Source organism: Mirounga leonina, unplaced genomic scaffold (genome assembly GCF_011800145.1).
Source record: "Mirounga leonina isolate KUSES-001 unplaced genomic scaffold, KU_Mleo_1.0 Mir_357, whole genome shotgun sequence".
NCBI classification, from domain to species: Eukaryota; Metazoa; Chordata; class Mammalia; order Carnivora; family Phocidae; genus Mirounga; species Mirounga leonina.
This window is the reverse complement of record NW_023270702.1, coordinates 8,105,673-8,118,702: the sequence shown is the minus strand read 5'-3', so window position 1 is coordinate 8,118,702 and position 13,030 is coordinate 8,105,673. Positions and strand designations below refer to the sequence as shown.

At 37.2% G+C, this 13,030-nt stretch overlaps 1 protein-coding gene across 1 annotated transcript in view; it reads left to right on the top strand.

Annotated features, from left to right (window-relative positions):
- Positions 1-13,030, top strand: part of COL25A1 (collagen type XXV alpha 1 chain) — a 456,841-nt gene that overhangs the window by 128,436 nt on the left and 315,375 nt on the right. The gene's annotated exons all lie outside the window — the stretch shown is intronic.

Below are 13,030 nucleotides of genomic sequence, written 5' to 3'. Positions count from 1 at the left end.
TTTCCTAAGAAAACATTTTGCAATTCATAATTTTCACTAATTAAAACTGAGCCATACCACTCGTTCATCTATACTACTTAGGTTTTACTACTTGGATTAGGTGATTACTTAGGAGAAGTGTTGAAGCAATTTGCAATTCTGTGGTCATCAACATAGACCAATTTCACATTGGCTCTAAGCTGAAGGGTCAGGAAATCTCCATGAATTATTTATTTTACTTTTGTAATTAGAAATGACTCTTTGGTGTATTGCAACAGATCAGAACCAGAAACGGGCAGGATTTGATGAGCAGAGGCACAGGTGGCTTCTCGTAATGAACTCGATATGAGGAATTTGGAGCAGTTCAAGAACTGAGCTGGCTTCCAGGTGTTCTTGTTCCCAAAGTCAGAACTCACTTACCTGCCAAAGAAGTAAAGCCTCATTTATCAGAAAACACCTTTAGCCATTTATGCTGTTTAGGCTTCCAAAGGCTGCTGTGCAACATTCCTAGCAGAATTTCCTGCTGGGGGGAAATGGTTGATTTTCTGCAATTAGTCTCCTTCAATTTCCCCATTGCTTCTCTTCTGTTATGTTGCTAGCCCACCTCTTTTTCACCCTCAGTTTCTTCAAATCCCATCTTGCATATCCTCTAGTCATATAAAACAAAAAAGTCTGGAAAATTGATTGCTACATGGCTACAGCAAAGGCCAGAGTCTGGTGGAAACAATTTTGGGCTGATGAACTGGCAACTTAAAATCTGTGCCACCAACTTAATGTCTAAAACTTGCTGGATTTGCTCAGATAGACTGGAAATCAATACAGCTAAGTGCTTGGGTTGCATTTCACTTACTAGATAGGATAGCTTTGGTCTTATCCTGGGATGCCCAGGAAACAGCCTGAATGAGAAGCTTACATGCTAGTTCTTTAATAGGGAGTGCAAACCCAGGGAAGCAGAAGTGAGGGGAAAAGGGGAACAAGACGGGGAGGGTGGAAGATAGGCAAATAAATATAAAGGGTGAATTCCCAACCTGGCCACAACTTTCTTTCTTTTATTTTTATTTTTATTTTTTTAATTATGTTATGTTAGTCACTATACATTACATCATTAGTTTTTGATGTAATGTTCCATGATTCATTGTTTGCATATAACACCCAGTGTTCCATGCAATACGTGCCCTCCTTAATACCCATCGCCAGGCTAACCCATCCCCCCACCCTCCTCCCCTCTAAAACCCTCAGTTTGTTTCTCAGAGTCCATAGTCTTTCATGGTTCATCTCTCTCTCTGATTTCCCCCCTTCATTTTTCCCTTCCTACTATCTTCTTCTTCTTTTTCTTTTTCTTTTTTTTAACATATAATGTATTATTTGTTTCAGAGGTACAGGTCTGTGATTCTCAGTCTTACACAATTCACAGTGCTCACCATAGCACACACCCTCCCCAATGTCCATCACCCAACCCCCCATCCCTCCCATCCCCCACCACTCCAGCAACCCTCAGTTTGTTTCCTGAGATTAAGAGTCTCTTATGGTTTGTCTCCCTCTCTGGTTTCATCTTGTTTCATTTTTTCCTCCTTCCCCTATGATCCTCTGTCTTGTTTCTCGAATTCCTCATATCAGTGAGATCATATGATACTTGTCTTTCTCTGATTGACTTATTTCACTTAGCATAATACCCTCTAGTTCCATCCATGTCGTTGCAAATGGCAAGATTTCGGGGTTTTTTTTTTATGGCTGCATAATATTCCATTGTATATATATACCACATCTTCTTTATCCATTCATCTGTTGTTGGACTTGTAGGCTCTTTCCATGGTTTTGCTATTGTGGACATTGCTGCTATAAACATTGGGGTGCGCATACCCCTTCGGATCCTTACTTTTGTATCTTTGGGGTAAATACCCAGTAGTGCAATTGCTGGGTCGTAAGGTAGCTCTATTTTCAACTTTTTGAGGACCTCCATACTGTTTTCCAGAGTGGCTGCACCAGCTTGCATTCCCACCAACAGTGTAGGGGGGTTCCCCTTTCTCTGCATCCCTGCCAACATCTGTTGTTTCCTGACTTGTTAATTTTAGCCATTCTGACTGGTGTGAGGTGGTATCTCATTGGAGTTTTGATTTGTATTTACCTGATACTGAGTGATGTTGAGCACTTTTTCATGTGTCTGTGGGCCATTTGGATGTCTTCTTTGGAAAAATGTCTGTTCATGTCTTCTGCCCATTTCTTGATTGGATTATTTGTTCTTTGGGTGTTGAGTTTGAGAAGTTCTTTATAGATTTTGGATACTAGCCCTTTATCTGATATGTCATTTGCAAATATCTTCTCCCATTCTGTCGGTTGTCTTTTGGTTTTGGCCACAACTTTCTAATAAGCTCCCCAAAGACTGTGCAGTCTCATAGGCCATCATCAAAGAGGGCATATGAACTACTGTATATCAGAACAGCTTCTCAGGGAGAGAAAGGGAGACCTGGCTCTCTCCTTTTAAAATTAGTTAAAATTCCTATGAGTTAGAATTCACCACTCCTCTCCTCCCCACTCCCTGAGAGGGGAGTGTTAACTTCTCTGCCCCTTCAGGTTGTGTCACTCGCATCTCCAGGAGACTGCTAGGCTATCAGTTCCTCAAGAGTTTGGTCCAGACACTGCCTTGCAGGCCACTGCATCTGAATGGGGGCATCATCTGTAGTGGGGGTCTGGCTCCAAGACCTCAGTAATTGCTGCTGCTGAGGCTGCTCTGGCCAGAAAGTAGTGTTCAGATGTGTGTGTGTGGGGGGGGGGCAGTAGTGTGGGGACACATCAACTGAGTTCAGTAAACTTTGATTCTTTCCATCTAATTATTTTTTACCCATACTCATTTGGATTTCTATATCTTCCATACTATCTAGTCCAACTCATTTTAAAGTGGTCTCCTTGACTCTAGATATTCTTCATTGCAATCCAAACTCTTCATGCATTGAACTTACATTGTGGTTAGGGAGAGCAACAAAAGTCAAGTAAACAAATAAATATGATGATTTCGTGAAGCAATAAGTGCATGTAGGAAATAAAACAGGGTGATGTACAGTAATTGGTTAAGTGTCCTGAGAGTCCATACAGCATGGCACTTAGAGGCTTTTACCAAATCTTTCCCTTTTCTCTGCATTGCCTTATTAATTTCACCAAATTAATTTCTGTTACAATCTAATATGGTCTTTCTGCTCCAGAAACTTAAAACTGTTTAAAATCCTCTGAATTTGATTTGCTAATATCTCTTTTGGGGTCTTTGCATGTACCAGTCCTTGAATAGAAATGGCCTCCACCTCAGGCCCCTGGGAGGTGCAGTTGGCTAAGTGTCCAACCCTTGGCTTTGGCTCATGTCATGATCTCAGGGTTTTGAGATCAAGCCCCACGTTGGGCTCCATGCTTAGTGCAGAGGCTGCTAAACTTTCTCTCTTCCTCTCCGTCTCCCTGGGCTCGCTCTCTCTCTCTATTGTCTATATCTAACTATATAAGACAAATATTAACAGACATGAAGGGAGAAATTGACAGTAATACAATAATAGTAAGAGACTTTAACACCCCACTTACATCAATGAATACATCATCCAGACCCAGAAAATCAATAAGGAAATTGTGAATTTGAATGACATATCAGATCAGATAGACTTAACAGATATAAACAGAATATTTTACCCCAAAACAGCAGAACACACTTTTTTTAAGTGTGTGTGGAACATTCTCCAGGATGGATCACATAATAGGTCACAAAACAAGTCTCAATAAATTTAAGAAGATTGAAATCATATCAAGCATTTTTTCTAGTCACAGTGGTATGAAACTAGAAATCAATTATAAGAAAAAAAAACACAAACATGTGGAAGCTAAATAACATGTTACTGAATAACCAGTAGATCAATGAAGAAATCAAAGAAGAAATAAAAAAATACTTGGAGACAAATCAAAATGAAAACATGACAGTTCAACATTTTTGGGACACAGCAAAAGCAATTCTGTAAGAGGGAAGTTTATAGCAATATAGGTCTATCTCAAGAAACAAGAAACATCTCAAACAGTCTAACCTTACACCTAAAGGAACTAGAGAAAGAAGAACAAAGGCCAAAGTTAGTAGAAGGAAGGAAATAATAAAGATCAGAGCAGAGATAAATGAAATAAAGACTAAAAAAAAAAGTAGAGAAGGTCAATGAAATTAAGAGCTGGTTCTTTGAAAATATAAACAAAATCAATAAATCTTTATCAGACTCATCAAGAAAAATAAAAAATCAAGTAAATAAAATCAGAAATGAAAGAGGAGAGGTTAGAACTGACACCACAGAAATACGAAGGATTTTAAGAGATTAGTATAAAAAATTATATGCCAACAAAGTGTACAGCCTAGAAGAAATGGATAAATTCCTAGAAACAGTCTTCTGAGACTGAATCAGAAAGAAATAGAAAATCTGAACAGACCAATTACTTGTAATGAAATTGAATTAGTAATCAAAAAACTCCCAATGAACAAAAGTCCAGCACCAGATGGCTTCACGGTAAATACTACCAAACATTTACAGAAGATTTAATACCTATCCTTCTCAAACTATTTCAAAAATAAAAGAAGGAATGCTTCCAAATTCATTCTATAAAATCAGCATTACCCTGATACCAAAACCAGACAGAGACAATGCAAAAAAAGAAAATTATAGATCAGTGTCCTTGGTGAACGTAAGTGCAAAAATCCTCAACAAAATATTAGCAAGCCAAATTCTAAAATACATTAAAAGGATCATTCAGTATGATCAAGTGGAATTTATTCCAGGGATGCAAGGATGTTTAATATATGCAATCAATCAACATGATACATCACATTAACAAAAGGAAGGATAAAAACCATATGATCATCTCAATAGATGCATTTGACAAAATTCAACATCTATTCATGTTAAAAACTCTCAATAAAGTGGGTATAGAAGAACTAAAAAGCTTGTGCACAGCAAAAGAAACCATCAGGATGAAAAGGCAACCTACTGAATGGGAGAAGAAACATGCAAATGATATATCTGTAAGTGGCTAATGTCCAAAATATATGAAGAACATACAACTCAACCCAGAAAAACAATCTGATTAAAAGATGGACAGAAGACCTGAGGAGATATTTTTCCAAAGAAGACATATAGACACATGAAAAGATACTCAATATCACTAATTGTTACAGAAATGAAAATCAAACCACAATGAGATATCACCTCACACCAGTTAGACTGGCTAGTATCACAAAGACAAGAAAAAACAAGTGTTGGTGAGGATGTGGATGAAAGGGAACCCTTGTGCACTGTTGGTGAGAATGTAAAGTGGTATCTCCACTGTGGATAACAGTAGGGAGTTTCCTCAAAAATATAAAATTAGAAGTGCATACGATCCAGTAATTCCATTATTGGGTATTTACCCAAATAAAACAAAAGCACTAATTTGGAAAGATATATGCACCCCTCTATTTACTGCAGCATTATTTATAATAGCCAAGATATAGAAGCAACGTACATGTCCATCAACTGATGAATGAATAAAGAAGTTGTGGTATACATACACAATGGAATATTACTCAGCCATAAAAAGATGAGCTCTTAACATTTGTTACAACACGGATGAACTTAGAGGGTATTGTGCTAAGTGAAATAAGCCAGAGAAAGACAAATTCCGTATGGTTTCACTTATATGTGGAATCTAAAAAACAGAACAAATGAGCAGACAACAACCATAACAAAAAAGAGAGAAGCAGACTCATAAATATAGAGAACAAACTAGTGGTTGCCAAAGGAGTGGGGTGAGAGGCTGGCTGAAATGGGTAAGAGGGAAAAAAAAAGTTTTCAAGTGTTTTTTAATATTCTTTATTCAGCCTTGCCTTCTTGGACCTGTAAGCAGAGCCTTGGATGAAAGTGTTGGAGTGGCTGGCAGAAACCACCCATGAGATTTCAGGGCTCTGCAGAGAGAAGACTGACTAAATGGTACCTGTTACCTGAGGATTTGAGTGAACCACTTCTTCATACCTTAAACTAGTTAGCACAAGATACCTGGCTCAGTGAACTCAGGCACTTGCCCTCTTAATCCTCCCATCTATAAAATATGAACATTTTATAAGTGAACTCCAACTTCTTGTCTAGTTTCAGTATAATTTTAAAATATTAATATTAATGTAGTGATTGGAATGATGTACCTGTTTTTGTTTTTCTAAGATGTTTAAGGAAATAGACCATAACTTCTAGAATTTAAGTGTAAGAAAGAAATGCTTTATTATATCAAAGAAAAGATTTGGCTTTCAAAATTTAGAGTGCAGGGGAAGTAGGTTTGGATATAAATGTAAATTCTATTATCTCTTCCTTAACAGTTCAGATTCAGTGTTAAGGTAAGGGTTCAGGAAGCTTACACTTAAACAATCAATCCAGGTAATTTCATTATAGGTATACTATGATATTACTTGATGTAATATTTAGGGGTAAAGGAAGAAAGATTGATTTATGAGATTATAAGGCAAATCAGTAATAAGAACTAGTTTGATTTTGTATCAGCTGAACATCGGGGGTACTACTCTGTGCATGGTAGAATATTTAGCAGATCCTTGGCCTTTACCCACTAGATGCCAGCTGCATGCTCCAGTTGTGAGAATCAACGTTTCTAGAGGTTGTCAAATGTCTCCTGGAGCAAAATGATCTTGATTGAGAACCACTGAACTAGACATGCTCTACTTGAATCCATATAAAGAAGTTGAAATATGGACAGTATTGTAAATATTTCTTGTGTTGATTATATAAAATATCCAGAGCCTAATATTCAAATTTATATAAACTGATTTATTGTAGGGATAGAAAGTAAGTCAATTATACAGTATGTAGGATGGTAAAGTGACTTGGGGTATCCTTAACTTTAAAACTTTATTTTTTGAGTTTAAGAAACAGTGAATCCTAACGAGAATTTTTAGTCCTTTCTTCACTTACAGGTCAGGCCAACAGGTCACTGGCTGTCCTTTAGGGTCAGTGATTGGGTCATACAGATCTTCCTGCTGACCTCTGGCTCACTGACTGTCTGTTAGACAAACAATAAGCCACTCTTGTAGTAATTAGAGCAAATGTGCTAAATTGTGCAGATGGACAGAGCCTGGTCACAAGAGAACGTTTAGGTGGTAGTGGCTTATCCATGATAGATTGGAGCAGGGCTAACTTAGATATAAAAATGTAAAGTAAGCAAAATCCCCTTTGCTTTAAAGACCTTGAATTTAAAGAGAATTTGGCTTCTATATCCTTAAAATGGAATAAAAAACTTGTGATAATAATTATTATTTTGGGTTAATTATGGCCAATTTCCAAAACAATGTTACTTTCTTCAAATAGTTTGCTCTATTTATAAACATAACAAAAATTTTGACGTTATTTTGCTATTCAAACATTACTAAAAATGAATCAGAGATGTTTTTTTCCCCTCTCTTCAACTTTACACAAATTGTTAATTTTTAGGGAGCTCTGATATGAACAATGGAATTATATTTTTACTTAGACCTTTATGTAGTTATGGATGTATCTTGACACTGTTAAGAAAAATGACATACATGTCTATAATAGAACATAAATTAGAAAAAGCAACATGGATTTTGGCCCTTGTGTTTAAAATGTAGTCATGATTTTGTTACAGTATTCCTACCCAAGCATGATGCCTTTTATGGTGTTTCTATTTACATATTCTCAGAAAAATTGGTTTAGTTAGTTACAAATTTTTGTTACTCTACACTTTGACCTTTTTGAAAGTGCATGATTTCAAATATTTATTTTTTTCTATTTATACTTTGGTAATCAGTTTTATTTCCTTGCTACCAATCTCTTTGTTCTGATTGCTTTATTTTATGTAGTCTTCTGTTTGTTTCTGATGCGACAAGTCTACTTACTTTCATACCTTACTGACCCTGTCAGCTCATGAATATTTCTTCTATTCCTGAGGAATCCACTCCTCCACTTGCAAAATGCCAGAAATGTTGATAATACACTAAACCTGCTGTCATTCTAACCCCAAATCCAGAACCTTTCTTGTGAGTTTAGAGTATCTAAGAGTAGGGCTTTTTCCTGATCGTTTTCTTCACAATGAATGCTTTCCGTAGCTCTTTCTCTTGTAATCATCTATTCTGTCCTGCACACCCTGCTTCACACTGTCCGGTTACTCAACTGTCAGCCACTGTAGTTATTTGGAGGAAAGCCTGAGGGGAGCTGGTGTAGTGGAGGCAAAGACCTACGAAGGATGGTGGGATACTGCTGGTGGTAGGGCAGTGGGGAGCAGAGGGCTCTCTTGTGTTCTCATGCATGCCTCCATCATGAGGAAAAGTGAGAACTGACTCATCGTAGAAATTATCTTTTTATTTCCTTAAAAATTATTACCAGGATCACCACTAGCACTAAAAACATTTTGTGAGATCGTAGTAAGAGCCACTTAATAAATCCACCAAACCTGTGACAGCGACCTGAGATTTAGCTTCATGTACTGGAGAATACTCTTTACAACATTCTTGCCGTTTTCTGTTTTAATCTAGAATATGTCTTTTAGTTTCCTCTATATCTTTCCTGTTCATTAAATTCTCTATTTTGGAATACTATGAGAAATTGTAGCATGTTTAACTAATACAGAGAGATTTTTACTTGATATTTAGTAACATTGCAAGTCTGTTTTTATGGATCACTCCACCTACTACAAAGTTGCTCCCCCCCTCCAGCTATATTGAGGTATAATTGACAAATAAAATTGTAAAATAATTGAATTGTACATCGTGATGATTTGATATACATATACATTGTGAAAGGAGTCCCCCCATCTAGTTAATTAACATAGCCAATTGCAGAATTGCTTTTAGTCATATAACAAAATGCATAGCATATCAATACATAATAACATAACAGTAGACTCAGAAGAATGTCATTAGTAGGCAAAGTCTAAGCAAAGCAATTTTTGGGTATTATAAGAAACTCCTATGTTAACTTTGGGTGTTAATAGGGAAAGCAACTAGGTGACTACGAGTAGGTGTGGCAAGGAAAGTTTTCATCATCTAGCCATTTATTCTTTTTGAATTTTGAACCAGGTGACTATATAACCTATTAGAAATAGTGTTAAAACTTTAGAACTTGGAGTATTCTCTTTAGAATTCTTAAGCTCGTTCCCCATAAAGCCTTCCATAAATCACTGAAGCACAACACCACGCACATACCTCTATTAATCCACTGATTACATTTAATTCCAGTAATTGTTCATATTTCTGTCTCCTTTACAGATAGTTTTGAGAGTAGGGCCATGACTCATTCTTCTTTTTATCTCTGGATCCCAGATTTGCTCTGAGAATGTTGTCAATATTTAAATATGGGGGTGCCAGGGTGGCTCAGTGGGAAGCCTGCTTCTCTCTCTCCCACTCCTCCTGCTTGTGTTCCCTCTATCACCATGTCTCTCTCTGTCAAATAAATAAATTTTAAAAAAATCTTTAAAAAATACTTAAATATCTATTTGTTTAATGAGTGAATAAACATTTAATTATCTTTTATATTTATTTCTACCTTGAATTATCATTGTACTGTATATTCAACGTGTTCTAAATAAAAGACTATACAGTATAGAAACTGCAGCTTTTTGACACTATTTCCTAGAAACGTTTAGTGGGGAGAGTTGGAGGCATTATTGAGAAAATGCTTTATCTGTTTTTTTTCTTTTTTCATGAATTGTAGAACATTGTCATTTGTAGGAAGGTACACAGATTGGTAAATAACAGAGATAGACACCCCCGCCCTTCCCCCTCCCTCTGCCAGCTTTAAAGCATTTTGATAAATTAAAACTTAAAACTATTTTTCTCTCTTTCTTTTCTTCTTAAGTGGTCATGATTTTCCATCGGTTGGATACCGCAAAGCATTTAAAGTAGAACATATGCACTGAAAAAAATCAAAGAACAAGTTTTATAGGAGCATATAGGGAAAAGTGGTGCACAATTTAATTTATTTTTTCTTTAGTCCAACAGGTGGTTTGTCAACATCCATGTAATTTTATATAGAAGTATTCAGAGGCTTTAGCATTGGAGATGATGGTATGCCAGTTATGTGCATGCCTTTGATCCTGCGTGTGCTTTGGTGTGGGGCTTGGCACAGCACTCCACGCAGGGCTCCGCAGCAGGGACAGCGGGGCTGTGTGCTTAGTGCCCCTGACATGGTTCTCGTGGCTGAGGCTGTGCCTCCTGGGCAGGAATTGGCAGCTGTACTTGTAGAAGTAGCATTTTTTATACACCAGAGGGTTGTCTTGTTACCAGTAGACTTCAAAATTCTTACAAGATTGGTGATTTTATTTTATTTTATTATTTTTTAAAGATTTTATTTATTTGACAGAGAGAAAGACAGCGAGAGAGGGAACACAACTAGGGGAAGTGGGAGAGGGAGAAGCAGGCTCCGCGCTGAGCAGGGAGCCCGATGCCGGGCTCGATCCCAGGACTCTGGGATCATGACCTGAGCCGAAGGCAGATGCTTAACCAACTGAGCCACCCAGGTTTTTATTCTTTTACATTAAAGTTTATATTTAAATTCTTTTTTTTTTTTAAAGATTTTATTTATTTATTCATGAGAGACAGAGAGAGAGAGAGAGAGGCAGAGGGAGAAGCAGGCTCCACGCTGAGCAGGGAGCCTGATGCGGGGCTCGATCCCAGGACCCTGGGATCATGACCTGAGCCGAAGGCAGGCGCTTAACGACTGAGCCACCCAGGCACCCCAGGATTGGTGATTTTAAATAAATATGAAACAAAATTGCTGCGATGGTTTTATTTCACCTCCGTTGATTATGACTAAGACTATATATCAAGAGCAGCAATAGTACCAAAATGCTTTTGAATTTATTGCTATCTTTCTTTAGGGAAGTTAGAACACATTGTACATATTGTCTCCAGGGTTCCCTTGAGGAGTTACGAAATAGTACAAGTGAATATATTGGAGAAACCCCACAGGAAGCACTAGAACTTATTTCGTTGACTAAGTTATGGAACAGTTTGTCTGCGCTGGACTCTGGAGGTCATCTGCCAAGGATAGTTTCCTAAGCTGAGTTAATCGAAAATTGTTATGGTCTTACTGGAGTGTGCTCTTTGGATTTTAGTTGTCTTAACTTGCATTTTTTTAAATTGAGGCTTGATCTTTAAGACGTGAGATTTCGAAAATCCCAGTAATTTTTGTTAAGTCCAAATTTATTTTGTGAACTTTCATCTCATTTTCCTTATCAATGGAAAATGTCCATGGAATACACAATTCTTCTCTTCTGATCACTTGGCCGTTCCTGGGAATACATTGTTAAGTTCTTCCAATTCAGGAGCTATATGCAAGGCAATCAGCTATCACTTAAGAACTTGAATGTAAGTGCATGATCTTATATTAGACCTTGTGCACTTGTTTGCTACAATGCTTTTGCTTTTGTCAAGCTTAGGTTGAAAGTGAAAGAGGCGCTCCAGATGTTAATCGCAGGTGGCTAGAATCCACGTGCAAATTCACATAAATTTAGAACAGTGGCTCTTGACTGTTGGATCATAGACTCCTTTGAGAATCTGGTGAAAGCTAAAGTACCTATACACAGGAAAAAGTACACATGTACAACTTTTTGACTGTACTCTTAGGAGGTTAAAAGACTTGGTGGAGTGTGAGTAAGAACCTTTGATCTGCTGTTCCTGGATGAAATAGAGTGGAGTTTTGCTTTGTTTCATGATATTTTCTTATTTCTTTGTGATTTATGTTTGAAATCCTAAATTTTTTTTCCCCCATACCCCTTACTCTCTTAAATACCTGACCAGGCCCTAGTTTTTGTATCTCGATAGATAAGTTTGCTTAGCAGTTGGTATAATACCAATGTAATATAGATTTGAGGAATTGTCAGTGATGGCAACTTTCTATAGGAAGCCAGATTTAAAATCTTACAGATGCGTATTCTTCATTGCTTGCTCTTAGGCCACTAATAATTAGACACTTTTAACTAGCTAATTTTGCTAGACCATGACATATAGATTGAATGGTACTCCTCAATTTTTACAAAGCACACTAGCAAGCATGGAAAAAAAAAAAAAAGGCAAGCCGGTATTTTAGTTGTCCTCGTTTTAGTCTGGGGAGGCCCACTTCAAAAACTGGGTCTCAGAGGTCCTTAGCTTTTATCTAGAACAGACAACGTGTTTGAGAAAGTTCCTTTAGCTTTTTGTTTCAGTTGACATTGACACACTGGGTCAGACTTGTCCCAAAGCACCATGTCTAAACGGCTTCCTTTATGTGTTTCTAATTGGGAGTCTTTCTCAGGAGGGTCAAATTAGAGCTCCTGTGGTTGGAGCTACAACACTGGCAGTTGACAGCGTCCGCTCAGTTCTGCATCTTGAGACATGCAAGACAGCCACTTAGAGTTTGTTCCTACAGACTTTTGACAAATGGCCCCACTCTGACTGCGTACTTCATAAACGTTTTTTGTTTTTCTCCTGGATCAGTGCCAAAACCATGGTTTTTCCTCAAGCACCTTATTTCTGCTTTGTTCTCTTTGCTTTTGCCTTTTGTTTGCCCTGATTCAGTTTGTTCAAAAGCATTTGCTAACTTTCTTGTTTGTGTATCATACCTAGCATACTTACATAATGGTGCCTGTCTTAACCAACCTCCTGGATTTGTTAACCTCATAGGAAATCTCATTCTGCTTGAGTAAACAAAATAGAACTTTGAACACCTGAATTATTGTGTTGGTCTATTGATGAAGATAATGCATTGTAGACTAGGTAATAATTTATAGGTAATAATTTATACTGAATATTATAAGAACCAAAAATAATTGATTAGCAAAGACAGGATGTGATCTAAGTCTCTTTCAGAAGATTCATTGATTCATTGATTATCCCCCATGTACCAGGATTTTTTAAAAAGATATGTTTAAGGCATTAATTTTAATCTTATTTCTATAGGATTTTGCTGCACAGATTTCCTCAGATTCCATTTTGGGTAATTTTGAAACAGGAAGCTTTTATAAAGATTTTAAATTGCCTCATGTATCTGAGTTCAGTTACTGGAATTTAAGT